This window comes from Danio rerio, chromosome 3 (genome assembly GCF_052040795.2).
Source record: "Danio rerio strain M-AB ecotype USA chromosome 3, GRCz13ab, whole genome shotgun sequence".
NCBI classification, from domain to species: Eukaryota; Metazoa; Chordata; class Actinopteri; order Cypriniformes; family Danionidae; genus Danio; species Danio rerio.
In genome coordinates this window covers 53,170,226-53,188,945 of record NC_141023.1, presented here as the reverse complement: position 1 = coordinate 53,188,945, position 18,720 = coordinate 53,170,226, and the positions used below count along the sequence as shown (strand labels likewise).

Genomic DNA, 18,720 nt, shown 5'->3' with positions numbered 1-18,720 from the left:
TCACAGTAATGCAAACTCAGTCAGAGACATAGATTTTCACTTGCAACTTGCTTTAACATGTTTAACAGTGCATGAAATGTTGTCTAAAACAAAAAAGAATGATGCATTTTATAGCTGGATCTGGTTTTATTACATTCTGAATTGGACGTTGAAAATGAGCTTATCTCAGCCAGCAGAGAGGTCAAATCACAGTAATGCAAACTCAGTCAGAGACATAGATTTTCACTTGCAACTTGCTTTAACATGTTTAACAGTGCATGAAATGTTGTCTAAAACAAAAAAGAATGATGCATTTTATAGCTGGATCTGGTTTTATTACATTCTGAATTGGACGTTGAAAATGAGCTTATCTCAGCCAGCAGAGATGTCAAATCACAGTAATGCAAACTCAGTCAGAGACATAGATTTTCATTTGCAACTTGCTTTAACATGTTTAACAGTGCATGAAATGTTGTCTAAAACAAAAAAGAATGATGCATTTTATAGCTGGATCTGGTTTTATTACATTCTGAATTGGACGTTGAAAATGAGCTTATCTCAGCCAGCAGAGAGGTCAAATCACAGTAATGCAAACTCAGTCAGAGACATAGATTTTCACTTGCAACTTGCTTTAACATGTTTAACAGTGCATGAAATGTTGTCTAAAACAAAAAAGAATGATGCATTTTATGGCTGGATCTGGTTTTATTACATTCTGAATTGGACGTTGAAAATGAGCTTATCTCAGCCAGCAGAGATGTCAAATCAGAGTAATGCAAACTCAGTCAGAGACATAGATTTTCACTTGCAACTTGCTTTAACATGTTTAACAGTGCATGAAATGTTGTCTAAAACAAAAAAGAATGATGCATTTTATAGCTGGATCTGGTTTTATTACATTCTGAATTGGACGTTGAAAATGAGCTTATCTCAGCCAGCAGAGAGGTCAAATCACAGTAATGCAAACTCAGTCAGAGACATAGATTTTCACTTGCAACTTGCTTTAACATGTTTAACAGTGCATGAAATGTTGTCTAAAACAAAAAAGAATGATGCATTTTATAGCTGCATCTGGTTTTATTACATTCTGAATTGGACGTTGAAAATGAGCTTATCTCAGCCAGCAGAGAGGTCAAATCACAGTAATGCAAACTCAGTCAGAGACATAGATTTTCACTTGCAACTTGCTTTAACATGTTTAACAGTGCATGAAATGTTGTCTAAAACAAAAAAGAATGATGCATTTTATGTCTGGATCTGGTTTTATTACATTCTGAATTGGACGTTGAAAATGAGCTTATCTCAGCCAGCAGAGAGGTCAAATCACAGTAATGCAAACTCAGTCAGAGACATAGATTTTCACTTGCAACTTGCTTTAACATGTTTAACAGTGCATGAAATGTTGTCTAAAACAAAAAAGAATGATGCATTTTATGGCTGGATCTGGTTTTATTACATTCTGAATTGGACGTTGAAAATGAGCTTATCTCAGCCAGCAGAGATGTCAAATCACAGTAATGCAAACTCATTCAGAGACATAGATTTTCACTTGCAACTTGCTTTAACATGTTTAACAGTGCATGAAATGTTGTCTAAAACAAAAAAGAATGATGCATTTTATGGCTGGATCTGGTTTTATTACATTCTGAATTGGACGTTGAAAATGAGCTTATCTCAGCCAGCAGAGATGTCAAATCACAGTAATGCAAACTCAGTCAGAGACATAGATTTTAACTTGCAACTTGCTTTAACATGTTTAACAGTGCATGAAATGTTGTCTAAAACAAAAAAGAATGATGCATTTTATAGCTGGATCTGGTTTTATAACATTCTGAATTGGACGTTGAAAATGAGCTTATCTCAGCCAGCAGAGATGTCAAATCACAGTAATGCAAACTCAATCAGAGACATAGATTTTCACTTGCAACTTGCTTTAACATGTTTAACAGTGCATGAAATGTTGTCTAAAACAAAAAAGAATGATGCATTTTATAGCTGGATCTGGTTTTATTACATTCTGAATTGGACGTTGAAAATGAGCTTATCTCAACCAGCAGAGAGGTCAAATCACAGTAATGCAAACTCAATCAGAGACATAGATTTTCACTTGCAACTTGCTTTAACATGTTTAACAGTGCATGAAATGTTGTCTAAAACAAAAAAGAATGATGCATGTTATAGCTGGATCTGGTTTTATTACATTCTGAATTGGACGTTGAAAATGAGCTTATCTCAGCCAGCAGAGATGTCAAATCACAGTAATGCAAACTCAGTCAGAGACATAGATTTTCACTTGCAACTTGCTTTAACATGTTTAACAGTGCATGAAATGTTGTCTAAAACAAAAAAGAATGATGCATTTTATGGCTGGATCTGGTTTTATTACATTCTGAATTGGACGTTGAAAATGAGCTTATCTCAGCCAGCAGAGAGGTCAAATCACAGTAATGCAAACTCAGTCAGAGACATAGATTTTCACTTGCAACTTGCTTTAACATGTTTAACAGTGCATGAAATGTTGTCTAAAACAAAAAAGAATGATGCATTTTATAGCTGGATCTGGTTTTATTACATTCTGAATTGGACGTTGAAAATGAGCTTATCTCAGCCAGCAGAGAGGTCAAATCACAGTAATGCAAACTCAGTCAGAGACATAGATTTTCACTTGCAACTTGCTTTAACATGTTTAACAGTGCATGAAATGTTGTCTAAAACAAAAAAGAATGATGCATTTTATGGCTGGATCTGGTTTTATTACATTCTGAATTGGACGTTGAAAATGAGCTTATCTCAGCCAGCAGAGATGTCAAATCACAGTAATGCAAACTCAGTCAGAGACATAGATTTTCACTTGCAACTTGCTTTAACATGTTTAACAGTGCATGAAATGTTGTCTAAAACAAAAAAGAATGATGCATTTTATGGCTGGATCTGGTTTTATTACATTCTGAATTGGACGTTGAAAATGAGCTTATCTCAGCCAGCAGAGAGGTCAAATCACAGTAATGCAAACTCAGTCAGAGACATAGATTTTCACTTGCAACTTGCTTTAACATGTTTAACAGTGCATGAAATGTTGTCTAAAACAAAAAAGAATGATGCATTTTATGGCTGGATCTGGTTTTATTACATTCTGAATTGGACGTTGAAAATGAGCTTATCTCAGCCAGCAGAGAGGTCAAATCACAGTAATGCAAACTCAGTCAGAGACATAGATTTTCACTTGCAACTTGCTTTAACATGTTTAACAGTGCATGAAATGTTGTCTAAAACAAAAAAGAATGATGCATTTTATGGCTGGATCTGTTTTTATCACTTTCTAAATTGGACGTTGAAAATGAGCTTATCTCAGCCAGCAGATAGGTCAAATCACAGTAATGCAAACTCAGTCAGAGACATAGATTTTCACTTGCAACTTGCTTTAACATGTTTAACAGTGCATGAAATGTTGTCTAAAACAAAAAAGAATGATCCATTTTATGGCTGGATCTGTTTTTATCACTTTCTGAATTGGACGTTGAAAATGAGCTTATCTCAGCCAGCAGAGAGGTCAAATCACAGTAATGCAAACTCAGTCAGGGACATAGATTTTCTCTTGCAACTTGCTTTAACATGTTTAACAGTGCATGAAATGTTGTCTAAAACAAAAAAGAATGATGCATTTTATGGCTGGATCTGTTTTTATCACTTTCTGAATTGGACGTTGAAAATGAGCTTATCTCAGCCAGCAGAGAGGTCAAATCACAGTAATGCAAACTCAGTCAGAGACATAGATTTTCACTTGCAACTTGCTTTTACATGTTTAACAGTGCATGAAATGTTGTCTAAAACAAAAAAGAATGATGCATTTTATGGCTGGATCTGGTTTTATTACATTCTGAATTGGACGTTGAAAATGAGCTTATCTCAGCCAGCAGAGATGTCAAATCACAGTAATGCAAACTCAGTCAGAGACATAGATTTTCACTTGCAACTTGCTTTAACATGTTTAACAGTGCATGAAATGTTGTCTAAAACAAAAAAGAATGATGCATTTTATAGCTGGATCTGGTTTTATTACATTCTGAATTGGACGTTGAAAATGAGCTTATCTCAGCCAGCAGAGATGTCAAATCACAGTAATGCAAACTCAGTCAGAGACATAGATTTTCATTTGCAACTTGCTTTAACATGTTTAACAGTGCATGAAATGTTGTCTAAAACAAAAAAGAATGATGCATTTTATAGCTGGATCTGGTTTTATTACATTCTGAATTGGACGTTGAAAATGAGCTTATCTCAGCCAGCAGAGAGGTCAAATCACAGTAATGCAAACTCAGTCAGAGACATAGATTTTCATTTGCAACTTGCTTTAACATGTTTAACAGTGCATGAAATGTTGTCTAAAACAAAAAAGAATGATGCATTTTATAGCTGGATCTGGTTTTATTACATTCTGAATTGGACGTTGAAAATGAGCTTATCTCAGCCAGCAGAGAGGTCAAATCACAGTAATGCAAACTCAGTCAGAGACATAGATTTTCACTTGCAACTTGCTTTAACATGTTTAACAGTGCATGAAATGTTGTCTAAAACAAAAAAGAATGATGCATTTTATGTCTGGATCTGGTTTTATTACATTCTGAATTGGACGTTGAAAATGAGCTTATCTCAGCCAGCAGAGAGGTCAAATCACAGTAATGCAAACTCAGTCAGAGACATAGATTTTCACTTGCAACTTGCTTTAACATGTTTAACAGTGCATGAAATGTTGTCTAAAACAAAAAAGAATGATGCATTTTATAGCTGGATCTGGTTTTATTACATTCTGAATTGGACGTTGAAAAAGAGCTTATCTCAGCCAGCAGAGAGGTCAAATCACAGTAATGCAAACTCAGTCAGAGACATAGATTTTCACTTGCAACTTGCTTTAACATGTTTAACAGTGCATGAAATGTTGTCTAAAACAAAAAAGAATGATGCATTTTATGGCTGGATCTGGTTTTATTACATTCTGAATTGGACGTTGAAAATGAGCTTATCTCAGCCAGCAGAGAGGTCAAATCACAGTAATGCAAACTCAGTCAGAGACATAGATTTTCACTTGCAACTTGCTTTAACATGTTTAACAGTGCATGAAATGTTGTCTAAAACAAAAAAGAATGATGCATTTTATGGCTGGATCTGGTTTTATTACATTCTGAATTGGACGTTGAAAATGAGCTTATCTCAGCCAGCAGAGAGGTCAAATCACAGTAATGCAAACTCAGTCAGAGACATAGATTTTCACTTGCAACTTGCTTTAACATGTTTAACAGTGCATGAAATGTTGTCTAAAACAAAAAAGAATGATGCATTTTATGGCTGGATCTGGTTTTATTACATTCTGAATTGGACGTTGAAAATGAGCTTATCTCAGCCAGCAGAGAGGTCAAATCACAGTAATGCAAACTCAGTCAGAGACATAGATTTTCACTTGCAACTTGCTTTAACATGTTTAACAGTGCATGAAATGTTGTCTAAAACAAAAAAGAATGATGCATTTTATAGCTGGATCTGGTTTTATTACATTCTGAATTGGACGTTGAAAATGAGCTTATCTCAGCCAGCAGAGAGGTCAAATCACAGTAATGCAAACTCAATCAGAGACATAGATTTTCACTTGCAACTTGCTTTAACATGTTTAACAGTGCATGAAATGTTGTCTAAAACAAAAAAGAATGATGCATGTTATAGCTGGATCTGGTTTTATTACATTCTGAATTGGACGTTGAAAATGAGCTTATCTCAGCCAGCAGAGAGGTCAAATCACAGTAATGCAAACTCAGTCAGAGACATAGATTTTCACTTGCAACTTGCTTTAACATGTTTAACAGTGCATGAAATGTTGTCTAAAACAAAAAAGAATGATGCATTTTATGGCTGGATCTGGTTTTATTACATTCTGAATTGGACGTTGAAAATGAGCTTATCTCAGCCAGCAGAGAAGTCAAATCACAGTAATGCAAACTCAGTCAGAGACATAGATTTTCACATGCAACTTGCTTTAACATGTTTAACAGTGCATGAAATGTTGTCTAAAACAAAAAAGAATGATGCATTTTATGGCTGGATCTGTTTTTATCACTTTCTGAACTGGACGTTGAAAATGAGCTTATCTCAGCCAGCAGAGAGGTCAAATCACAGTAATGCAAACTCAGTCAGAGACATAGATTTTCACTTGCAACTTGCTTTAACATGTTTAACAGTGCATGAAATGTTGTCTAAAACAAAAAAGAATGATGCATTTTATAGCTGGATCTGGTTTTATTACATTCTGAATTGGACGTTGAAAATGAGCTTATCTCAGCCAGCAGAGAGGTCAAATCACAGTAATGCAAACTCAGTCAGAGACATAGATTTTCACTTGCAACTTGCTTTAACATGTTTAACAGTGCATGAAATGTTGTCTAAAACAAAAAAGAATGATGCATTTTATGGCTGGATCTGGTTTTATTACATTCTGAATTGGACGTTGAAAATGAGCTTATCTCAGCCAGCAGAGATGTCAAATCACAGTAATGCAAACTCAGTCAGAGACATAGATTTTCACTTGCAACTTGCTTTAACATGTTTAACAGTGCATGAAATGTTGTCTAAAACAAAAAAGAATGATGCATTTTATAGCTGGATCTGGTTTTATTACATTCTGAATTGGACGTTGAAAATGAGCTTATCTCAGCCAGCAGAGAGGTCAAATCACAGTAATGCAAACTCAGTCAGAGACATAGATTTTCACTTGCAACTTGCTTTAACATGTTTAACAGTGCATGAAATGTTGTCTAAAACAAAAAAGAATGATGCATTTTATGGCTGGATCTGGTTTTATTACATTCTGAATTGGACGTTGAAAATGAGCTTATCTCAGCCAGCAGAGAGGTCAAATCACAGTAATGCAAACTCAGTCAGAGACATAGATTTTCACTTGCAACTTGCTTTAACATGTTTAACAGTGCATGAAATGTTGTCTAAAACAAAAAAGAATGATGCATTTTATGGCTGGATCTGTTTTTATCACTTTCTGAACTGGACGTTGAAAATGAGCTTATCTCAGCCAGCAGAGAGGTCAAATCACAGTAATGCAAACTCAGTCAGAGACATAGATTTTCACTTGCAACTTGCTTTAACATGTTTAACAGTGCATGAAATGTTGTCTAAAACAAAAAAGAATGATGCATTTTATAGCTGGATCTGGTTTTATTACATTCTGAATTGGACGTTGAAAATGAGCTTATCTCAGCCAGCAGAGAGGTCAAATCACAGTAATGCAAACTCAGTCAGAGACATAGATTTTCACTTGCAACTTGCTTTAACATGTTTAACAGTGCATGAAATGTTGTCTAAAACAAAAAAGAATGATGCATTTTATGGCTGGATCTGGTTTTATTACATTCTGAATTGGACGTTGAAAATGAGCTTATCTCAGCCAGCAGAGATGTCAAATCACAGTAATGCAAACTCAGTCAGAGACATAGATTTTCACTTGCAACTTGCTTTAACATGTTTAACAGTGCATGAAATGTTGTCTAAAACAAAAAAGAATGATGCATTTTATGGCTGGATCTGGTTTTATTACATTCTGAATTGGACGTTGAAAATGAGCTTATCTCAGCCAGCAGAGAGCTCAAATCACAGTAATGCAAACTCAGTCAGAGACATAGATTTTCACTTGCAACTTGCTTTAACATGTTTAACAGTGCATGAAATGTTGTCTAAAACAAAAAAGAATGATGCATTTTATGTCTGGATCTGGTTTTATTACATTCTGAATTGGACGTTGAAAATGAGCTTATCTCAGCCAGCAGAGAGGTCAAATCACAGTAATGCAAACTCAGTCAGAGACATAGATTTTCACTTGCAACTTGCTTTAACATGTTTAACAGTGCATGAAATGTTGTCTAAAACAAAAAAGAATGATGCATTTTATGGCTGGATCTGGTTTTATTACATTCTGAATTGGACGTTGAAAATGAGCTTATCTCAGCCAGCAGAGATGTCAAATCACAGTAATGCAAACTCAGTCAGAGACATAGATTTTCACTTGCAACTTGCTTTAACATGTTTAACAGTGCATGAAATGTTGTCTAAAACAAAAAAGAATGATGCATTTTATAGCTGGATCTGGTTTTATTACATTCTGAATTGGACGTTGAAAAAGAGCTTATCTCAGCCAGCAGAGAGGTCAAATCACAGTAATGCAAACTCAGTCAGAGACATAGATTTTCACTTGCAACTTGCTTTAACATGTTTAACAGTGCATGAAATGTTGTCTAAAACAAAAAAGAATGATGCATTTTATGGCTGGATCTGGTTTTATTACATTCTGAATTGGACGTTGAAAATGAGCTTATCTCAGCCAGCAGAGAGGTCAAATCACAGTAATGCAAACTCAGTCAGAGACATAGATTTTCACTTGCAACTTGCTTTAACATGTTTAACAGTGCATGAAATGTTGTCTAAAACAAAAAAGAATGATGCATTTTATGGCTGGATCTGTTTTTATCACTTTCTGAATTGGACGTTGAAAATGAGCTTATCTCAGCCAGCAGAGATGTCAAATCACAGTAATGCAAACTCAGTCAGAGACATAGATTTTCACTTGCAACTTGCTTTAACATGTTTAACAGTGCATGAAATGTTGTCTAAAACAAAAAAGAATGATGCATTTTATGGCTGGATCTGGTTTTATTACATTCTGAATTGGACGTTGAAAATGAGCTTATCTCAGCCAGCAGAGAGGTCAAATCACAGTAATGCAAACTCAGTCAGAGACATAGATTTTCACTTGCAACTTGCTTTAACATGTTTAACAGTGCATGAAATGTTGTCTAAAACAAAAAAGAATGATGCATTTAATGGCTGGATCTGGTTTTATTACATTCTGAATTGGACGTTGAAAATGAGCTTATCTCAGCCAGCAGAGAGGTCAAATCACAGTAATGCAAACTCAGTCAGAGACATAGATTTTCACTTGCAACTTGCTTTAACATGTTTAACAGTGCATGAAATGTTGTCTAAAACAAAAAAGAATGATGCATTTTATAGCTGGATCTGGTTTTATTACATTCTGAATTGGACGTTGAAAATGAGCTTATCTCAGCCAGCAGAGAGGTCAAATCACAGTAATGCAAACTCAATCAGAGACATAGATTTTCACTTGCAACTTGCTTTAACATGTTTAACAGTGCATGAAATGTTGTCTAAAACAAAAAAGAATGATGCATGTTATAGCTGGATCTGGTTTTATTACATTCTGAATTGGACGTTGAAAATGAGCTTATCTCAGCCAGCAGAGAGGTCAAATCACAGTAATGCAAACTCAGTCAGAGACATAGATTTTCACTTGCAACTTGCTTTAACATGTTTAACAGTGCATGAAATGTTGTCTAAAACAAAAAAGAATGATGCATTTTATGGCTGGATCTGGTTTTATTACATTCTGAATTGGACGTTGAAAATGAGCTTATCTCAGCCAGCAGAGAAGTCAAATCACAGTAATGCAAACTCAGTCAGAGACATAGATTTTCACATGCAACTTGCTTTAACATGTTTAACAGTGCATGAAATGTTGTCTAAAACAAAAAAGAATGATGCATTTTATGGCTGGATCTGTTTTTATCACTTTCTGAACTGGACGTTGAAAATGAGCTTATCTCAGCCAGCAGAGAGGTCAAATCACAGTAATGCAAACTCAGTCAGAGACATAGATTTTCACTTGCAACTTGCTTTAACATGTTTAACAGTGCATGAAATGTTGTCTAAAACAAAAAAGAATGATGCATTTTATAGCTGGATCTGGTTTTATTACATTCTGAATTGGACGTTGAAAATGAGCTTATCTCAGCCAGCAGAGAGGTCAAATCACAGTAATGCAAACTCAGTCAGAGACATAGATTTTCACTTGCAACTTGCTTTAACATGTTTAACAGTGCATGAAATGTTGTCTAAAACAAAAAAGAATGATGCATTTTATGGCTGGATCTGGTTTTATTACATTCTGAATTGGACGTTGAAAATGAGCTTATCTCAGCCAGCAGAGATGTCAAATCACAGTAATGCAAACTCAGTCAGAGACATAGATTTTCACTTGCAACTTGCTTTAACATGTTTAACAGTGCATGAAATGTTGTCTAAAACAAAAAAGAATGATGCATTTTATAGCTGGATCTGGTTTTATTACATTCTGAATTGGACGTTGAAAATGAGCTTATCTCAGCCAGCAGAGAGGTCAAATCACAGTAATGCAAACTCAGTCAGAGACATAGATTTTCACTTGCAACTTGCTTTAACATGTTTAACAGTGCATGAAATGTTGTCTAAAACAAAAAAGAATGATGCATTTTATGGCTGGATCTGGTTTTATTACATTCTGAATTGGACGTTGAAAATGAGCTTATCTCAGCCAGCAGAGAGGTCAAATCACAGTAATGCAAACTCAGTCAGAGACATAGATTTTCACTTGCAACTTGCTTTAACATGTTTAACAGTGCATGAAATGTTGTCTAAAACAAAAAAGAATGATGCATTTTATGGCTGGATCTGTTTTTATCACTTTCTGAACTGGACGTTGAAAATGAGCTTATCTCAGCCAGCAGAGAGGTCAAATCACAGTAATGCAAACTCAGTCAGAGACATAGATTTTCACTTGCAACTTGCTTTAACATGTTTAACAGTGCATGAAATGTTGTCTAAAACAAAAAAGAATGATGCATTTTATAGCTGGATCTGGTTTTATTACATTCTGAATTGGACGTTGAAAATGAGCTTATCTCAGCCAGCAGAGAGGTCAAATCACAGTAATGCAAACTCAGTCAGAGACATAGATTTTCACTTGCAACTTGCTTTAACATGTTTAACAGTGCATGAAATGTTGTCTAAAACAAAAAAGAATGATGCATTTTATGGCTGGATCTGGTTTTATTACATTCTGAATTGGACGTTGAAAATGAGCTTATCTCAGCCAGCAGAGATGTCAAATCACAGTAATGCAAACTCAGTCAGAGACATAGATTTTCACTTGCAACTTGCTTTAACATGTTTAACAGTGCATGAAATGTTGTCTAAAACAAAAAAGAATGATGCATTTTATGGCTGGATCTGGTTTTATTACATTCTGAATTGGACGTTGAAAATGAGCTTATCTCAGCCAGCAGAGAGCTCAAATCACAGTAATGCAAACTCAGTCAGAGACATAGATTTTCACTTGCAACTTGCTTTAACATGTTTAACAGTGCATGAAATGTTGTCTAAAACAAAAAAGAATGATGCATTTTATGTCTGGATCTGGTTTTATTACATTCTGAATTGGACGTTGAAAATGAGCTTATCTCAGCCAGCAGAGAGGTCAAATCACAGTAATGCAAACTCAGTCAGAGACATAGATTTTCACTTGCAACTTGCTTTAACATGTTTAACAGTGCATGAAATGTTGTCTAAAACAAAAAAGAATGATGCATTTTATGGCTGGATCTGGTTTTATTACATTCTGAATTGGACGTTGAAAATGAGCTTATCTCAGCCAGCAGAGATGTCAAATCACAGTAATGCAAACTCAGTCAGAGACATAGATTTTCACTTGCAACTTGCTTTAACATGTTTAACAGTGCATGAAATGTTGTCTAAAACAAAAAAGAATGATGCATTTTATAGCTGGATCTGGTTTTATTACATTCTGAATTGGACGTTGAAAAAGAGCTTATCTCAGCCAGCAGAGAGGTCAAATCACAGTAATGCAAACTCAGTCAGAGACATAGATTTTCACTTGCAACTTGCTTTAACATGTTTAACAGTGCATGAAATGTTGTCTAAAACAAAAAAGAATGATGCATTTTATGGCTGGATCTGGTTTTATTACATTCTGAATTGGACGTTGAAAATGAGCTTATCTCAGCCAGCAGAGATGTCAAATCACAGTAATGCAAACTCAGTCAGAGACATAGATTTTCATTTGCAACTTGCTTTAACATGTTTAACAGTGCATGAAATGTTGTCTAAAACAAAAAAGAATGATGCATTTTATAGCTGGATCTGGTTTTATTACATTCTGAATAGGACGTTGAAAATGAGCTTATCTCAGCCAGCAGAGAGGTCAAATCACAGTAATGCAAACTCAGTCAGAGACATAGATTTTCATTTGCAACTTGCTTTAACATGTTTAACAGTGCATGAAATGTTGTCTAAAACAAAAAAGAATGATGCATTTTATAGCTGGATCTGGTTTTATTACATTCTGAATTGGACGTTGAAAATGAGCTTATCTCAGCCAGCAGAGAGGTCAAATCACAGTAATGCAAACTCAGTCAGAGACATAGATTTTCACTTGCAACTTGCTTTAACATGTTTAACAGTGCATGAAATGTTGTCTAAAACAAAAAAGAATGATGCATTTTATGTCTGGATCTGGTTTTATTACATTCTGAATTGGACGTTGAAAATGAGCTTATCTCAGCCAGCAGAGAGGTCAAATCACAGTAATGCAAACTCAGTCAGAGACATAGATTTTCACTTGCAACTTGCTTTAACATGTTTAACAGTGCATGGAATGTTGTCTAAAACAAAAAAGAATGATGCATTTTATGTCTGGATCTGGTTTTATTACATTCTGAATTGGACGTTGAAAATGAGCTTATCTCAGCCAGCAGAGAGGTCAAATCACAGTAATGCAAACTCAGTCAGAGACATAGATTTTCACTTGCAACTTGCTTTAACATGTTTAACAGTGCATGAAATGTTGTCTAAAACAAAAAAGAATGATGCATTTAATGGCTGGATCTGGTTTTATTACATTCTGAATTGGACGTTGAAAATGAGCTTATCTCAGCCAGCCGAGATGTCAAATCACAGTAATGCAAACTCAGTCAGAGACATAGATTTTCACTTGCAACTTGCTTTAACATGTTTAACAGTGCATGAAATGTTGTCTAAAACAAAAAAGAATGATGCATTTTATAGCTGGATCTGGTTTTATTACATTCTGAATTGGACGTTGAAAATGAGCTTATCTCAGCCAGCAGAGAGGTCAAATCACAGTAATGCAAACTCAATCAGAGACATAGATTTTCACTTGCAACTTGCTTTAACATGTTTAACAGTGCATGAAATGTTGTCTAAAACAAAAAAGAATGATGCATTTTATAGCTGGATCTGGTTTTATTACATTCTGAATTGGACGTTGAAAATGAGCTTATCTCAGCCAGCAGAGAGGTCAAATCACAGTAATGCAAACTCAGTCAGAGACATAGATTTTCACTTGCAACTTGCTTTAACATGTTTAACAGTGCATGAAATGTTGTCTAAAACAAAAAAGAATGATGCATTTTATGGCTGGATCTGTTTTTATCACTTTCTGAATTGGACGTTGAAAATGAGCTTATCTCAGCCAGCAGAGAGGTCAAATCACAGTAATGCAAACTCAGTCAGAGACATAGATTTTCACTTGCAACTTGCTTTAACATGTTTAACAGTGCATGAAATGTTGTCTAAAACAAAAAAGAATGATGCATTTTATGGCTGGATCTGGTTTTATTACATTCTGAATTGGACGTTGAAAATGAGCTTATCTCAGCCAGCAGAGATGTCAAATCACAGTAATGCAAACTCAGTCAGAGACATAGATTTTCACTTGCAACTTGCTTTAACATGTTTAACAGTGCATGAAATGTTGTCTAAAACAAAAAAGAATGATGCATTTTATAGCTGGATCTGGTTTTATTACATTCTGAATTGGACGTTGAAAATGAGCTTATCTCAGCCAGCAGAGAGGTCAAATCACAGTAATGCAAACTCAGTCAGAGACATAGATTTTCACTTGCAACTTGCTTTAACATGTTTAACAGTGCATGAAATGTTGTCTAAAACAAAAAAGAATGATGCATTTTATAGCTGCATCTGGTTTTATTACATTCTGAATTGGACGTTGAAAATGAGCTTATCTCAGCCAGCAGAGAGGTCAAATCACAGTAATGCAAACTCAGTCAGAGACATAGATTTTCACTTGCAACTTGCTTTAACATGTTTAACAGTGCATGAAATGTTGTCTAAAACAAAAAAGAATGATGCATTTTATGGCTGGATCTGGTTTTATTACATTCTGAATTGGACGTTGAAAATGAGCTTATCTCAGCCAGCAGAGATGTCAAATCACAGTAATGCAAACTCAGTCAGAGACATAGATTTTCACTTGCAACTTGCTTTAACATGTTTAACAGTGCATGAAATGTTGTCTAAAACAAAAAAGAATGATGCATTTTATGGCTGGATCTGGTTTTATTACATTCTGAATTGGACGTTGAAAATGAGCTTATCTCAGCCAGCAGAGATGTCAAATCACAGTAATGCAAACTCAGTCAGAGACATAGATTTTCACTTGCAACTTGCTTTAACATGTTTAACAGTGCATGAAATGTTGTCTAAAACAAAAAAGAATGATGCATTTTATAGCTGGATCTGGTTTTATTACATTCTGAATTGGACGTTGAAAATGAGCTTATCTCAGCCAGCAGAGAGGTCAAATCACAGTAATGCAAACTCAGTCAGAGACATAGATTTTCATTTGCAACTTGCTTTAACATGTTTAACAGTGCATGAAATGTTGTCTAAAACAAAAAAGAATGATGCATTTTATAGCTGGATCTGGTTTTAGTACATTCTGAATTGGACGTTGAAAATGAGCTTATCTCAGCCAGCAGAGAGGTCAAATCACAGTAATGCAAACTCAGTCAGAGACATAGATTTTCACTTGCAACTTGCTTTAACATGTTTAACAGTGCATGAAATGTTGTCTAAAACAAAAAAGAATGATCCATTTTATGGCTGGATCTGTTTTTATCACTTTCTGAATTGGACGTTGAAAATGAGCTTATCTCAGCCAGCAGAGAGGTCAAATCACAGTAATGCAAACTCAGTCAGGGACATAGATTTTCTCTTGCAACTTGCTTTAACATGTTTAACAGTGCATGAAATGTTGTCTAAAACAAAAAAGAATGATGCATTTTATGCCTGGATCTGTTTTTATCACTTTCTGAATTGGACGTTGAAAATGAGCTTATCTCAGCCAGCAGAGATGTCAAATCACAGTAATGCAAACTCAGTCAGAGACATAGATTTTCACTTGCAACTTGCTTTAACATGTTTAACAGTGCATGAAATGTTGTCTAAAACAAAAAAGAATGATGCATTTTATAGCTGGATCTGGTTTTATTACATTCTGAATTGGACGTTGAAAATGAGCTTATCTCAGCCAGCAGAGATGTCAAATCACAGTAATGCAAACTCAGTCAGAGACATAGATTTTCATTTGCAACTTGCTTTAACATGTTTAACAGTGCATGAAATGTTGTCTAAAACAAAAAAGAATGATGCATTTTATAGCTGGATCTGGTTTTATTACATTCTGAATTGGACGTTGAAAATGAGCTTATCTCAGCCAGCAGAGATGTCAAATCACAGTAATGCAAACTCAGTCAGAGACATAGATTTTCACTTGCAACTTGCTTTAACATGTTTAACAGTGCATGAAATGTTGTCTAAAACAAAAAAGAATGATGCATTTTATAGCTGGATCTGGTTTTATTACATTCTGAATTGGACGTTGAAAATGAGCTTATCTCAGCCAGCAGAGAGGTCAAATCACAGTAATGCAAACTCAGTCAGAGACATAGATTTTCACTTGCAACTTGCTTTAACATGTTTAACAGTGCATGAAATGTTGTCTAAAACAAAAAAGAATGATGCATTTTATGTCTGGATCTGGTTTTATTACATTCTGAATTGGACGTTGAAAATGAGCTTATCTCAGCCAGCAGAGAGGTCAAATCACAGTAATGCAAACTCAGTCAGAGACATAGATTTTCACTTGCAACTTGCTTTAACATGTTTAACAGTGCATGAAATGTTGTCTAAAACAAAAAAGAATGATGCATTTAATGGCTGGATCTGGTTTTATTACATTCTGAATTGGACGTTGAAAATGAGCTTATCTCAGCCAGCAGAGATGTCAAATCACAGTAATGCAAACTCAGTCAGAGACATAGATTTTCACTTGCAACTTGCTTTAACATGTTTAACAGTGCATGAAATGTTGTCTAAAACAAAAAAGAATGATGCATTTTATGGCTGGATCTGGTTTTATTACATTCTGAATTGGACGTTGAAAATGAGCTTATCTCAGCCAGCAGAGAGGTCAAATCACAGTAATGCAAACTCAGTCAGAGACATAGATTTTCATTTGCAACTTGCTTTAACATGTTTAACAGTGCATGAAATGTTGTCTAAAACAAAAAAGAATGATGCATTTTATAGCTGGATCTGGTTTTATTACATTCTGAATTGGACGTTGAAAATGAGCTTATCTCAGCCAGCAGAGAGGTCAAATCACAGTAATGCAAACTCAGTCAGAGACATAGATTTTCACTTGCAACTTGCTTTAACATGTTTAACAGTGCATGAAATGTTGTCTAAAACAAAAAAGAATGATGCATTTTATGTCTGGATCTGGTTTTATTACATTCTGAATTGGACGTTGAAAATGAGCTTATCTCAGCCAGCAGAGAGGTCAAATCACAGTAATGCAAACTCAGTCAGAGACATAGATTTTCACTTGCAACTTGCTTTAACATGTTTAACAGTGCATGAAATGTTGTCTAAAACAAAAAAGAATGATGCATTTAATGGCTGGATCTGGTTTTATTACATTCTGAATTGGACGTTGAAAATGAGCTTATCTCAGCCAGCAGAGATGTCAAATCACAGTAATGCAAACTCAGTCAGAGACATAGATTTTCACTTGCAACTTGCTTTAACATGTTTAACAGTGCATGAAATGTTGTCTAAAACAAAAAAGAATGATGCATTTTATAGCTGGATCTGGTTTTATTACATTCTGAATTGGACGTTGAAAATGAGCTTATCTCAGCCAGCAGAGAGGTCAAATCACAGTAATGCAAACTCAGTCAGAGACATAGATTTTCACTTGCAACTTGCTTTAACATGTTTAACAGTGCATGAAATGTTGTCTAAAACAAAAAAGAATGATGCATTTTATGGCTGGATCTGGTTTTATTACATTCTGAATTGGACGTTGAAAATGAGCTTATCTCAGCCAGCAGAGAGGTCAAATCACAGTAATGCAAACTCAGTCAGAGACATAGATTTTCATTTGCAACTTGCTTTAACATGTTTAACAGTGCATGAAATGTTGTCTAAAACAAAAAAGAATGATGCATTTTATAGCTGGATCTGGTTTTATTACATTCTGAATTGGACGTTGAAAATGAGCTTATCTCAGCCAGCAGAGAGGTCAAATCACAGTAATGCAAACTCAGTCAGAGACATAGATTTTCACTTGCAACTTGCTTTAACATGTTTAACAGTGCATGAAATGTTGTCTAAAACAAAAAAGAATGATGCATTTTATGTCTGGATCTGGTTTTATTACATTCTGAATTGGACGTTGAAAATGAGCTTATCTCAGCCAGCAGAGAGGTCAAATCACAGTAATGCAAACTCAGTCAGAGACATAGATTTTCACTTGCAACTTGCTTTAACATGTTTAACAGTGCATGAAATGTTGTCTAAAACAAAAAAGAATGATGCATTTAATGGCTGGATCTGGTTTTATTACATTCTGAATTGGACGTTGAAAATGAGCTTATCTCAGCCAGCAGAGATGTCAAATCACAGTAATGCAAACTCAGTCAGAGACATAGATTTTCACTTGCAACTTGCTTTAACATGTTTAACAGTGCATGAAATGTTGTCTAAAACAAAAAAGAATGATGCATTTTATGGCTGGATCTGGTTTTATTACATTCTGAATTGGACGTTGAAAATGAGCTTATCTCAGCCAGCAGAGATGTCAAATCACAGTAATGCAAACTCAGTCAGAGACATAGATTTTCACTTGCAACTTGCTTTAACATGTTTAACAGTGCATGAAATGTTGTCTAAAACAAAAAAGAATGATGCATTTTATAGCTGGATCTGGTTTTATTACATTCTGAATTGGACGTTGAAAATGAGCTTATCTCAGCCAGCAGAGAGGTCAAATCACAGTAATGCAAACTCAGTCAGAGACATAGATTTTCACTTGCAACTTGCTTTAACATGTTTAACAGTGCATGAAATGTTGTCTAAAACAAAAAAGAATGATGCATTTTATGGCTGGATCTGGTTTTATTACATTCTGAATTGGACGTTGAAAATGAGCTTATCTCAGCCAGCAGAGATGTCAAATCACAGTAATGCAAACTCAGTCAGAGACATAGATTTTCACTTGCAACTTGCTTTAACATGTTTAACAGTGCATGAAATGTTGTCTAAAACAAAAAAGAATGATGCATTTTATGGCTGGATCTGGTTTTATTACATTCTGAATTGGACGTTGAAAATGAGCTTATCTCAGCCAGCAGAGATGTCAAATCACAGTAATGCAAACTCAGTCAGAGACATAGATTTTCACTTGCAACTTGCTTTAACATGTTTAACAGTGCATGAAATGTTGTCTAAAACAAAAAAGAATGATGCATTTTATGGCTGGATCTGGTTTTATTACATTCTGAATTGGACGTTGAAAATGAGCTTATCTCAGCCAGCAGAGAGGTCAAATCACAGTAATGCAAACTCAGTCAGAGACATAGATTTTCATTTGCAACTTGCTTTAACATGTTTAACAGTGCATGAAATGTTGTCTAAAACAAAAAAGAATGATGCATTTTATGGCTGGAT

At 35.0% G+C, this 18,720-nt stretch overlaps 1 long non-coding RNA gene across 1 annotated transcript; it reads left to right on the top strand.

Annotated features, from left to right (window-relative positions):
- Positions 1 to 488: 488 nt before the first annotated feature.
- Positions 489 to 18,685, top strand: LOC147846054 (uncharacterized). Its single transcript, XR_015481284.1, has 3 exons — positions 489 to 997; positions 14,019 to 14,761; positions 17,367 to 18,685. It is a non-coding gene; the product is annotated as an uncharacterized LOC147846054 (long non-coding RNA).
- The last annotated feature ends 35 nt before the right edge of the window (positions 18,686 to 18,720 follow it).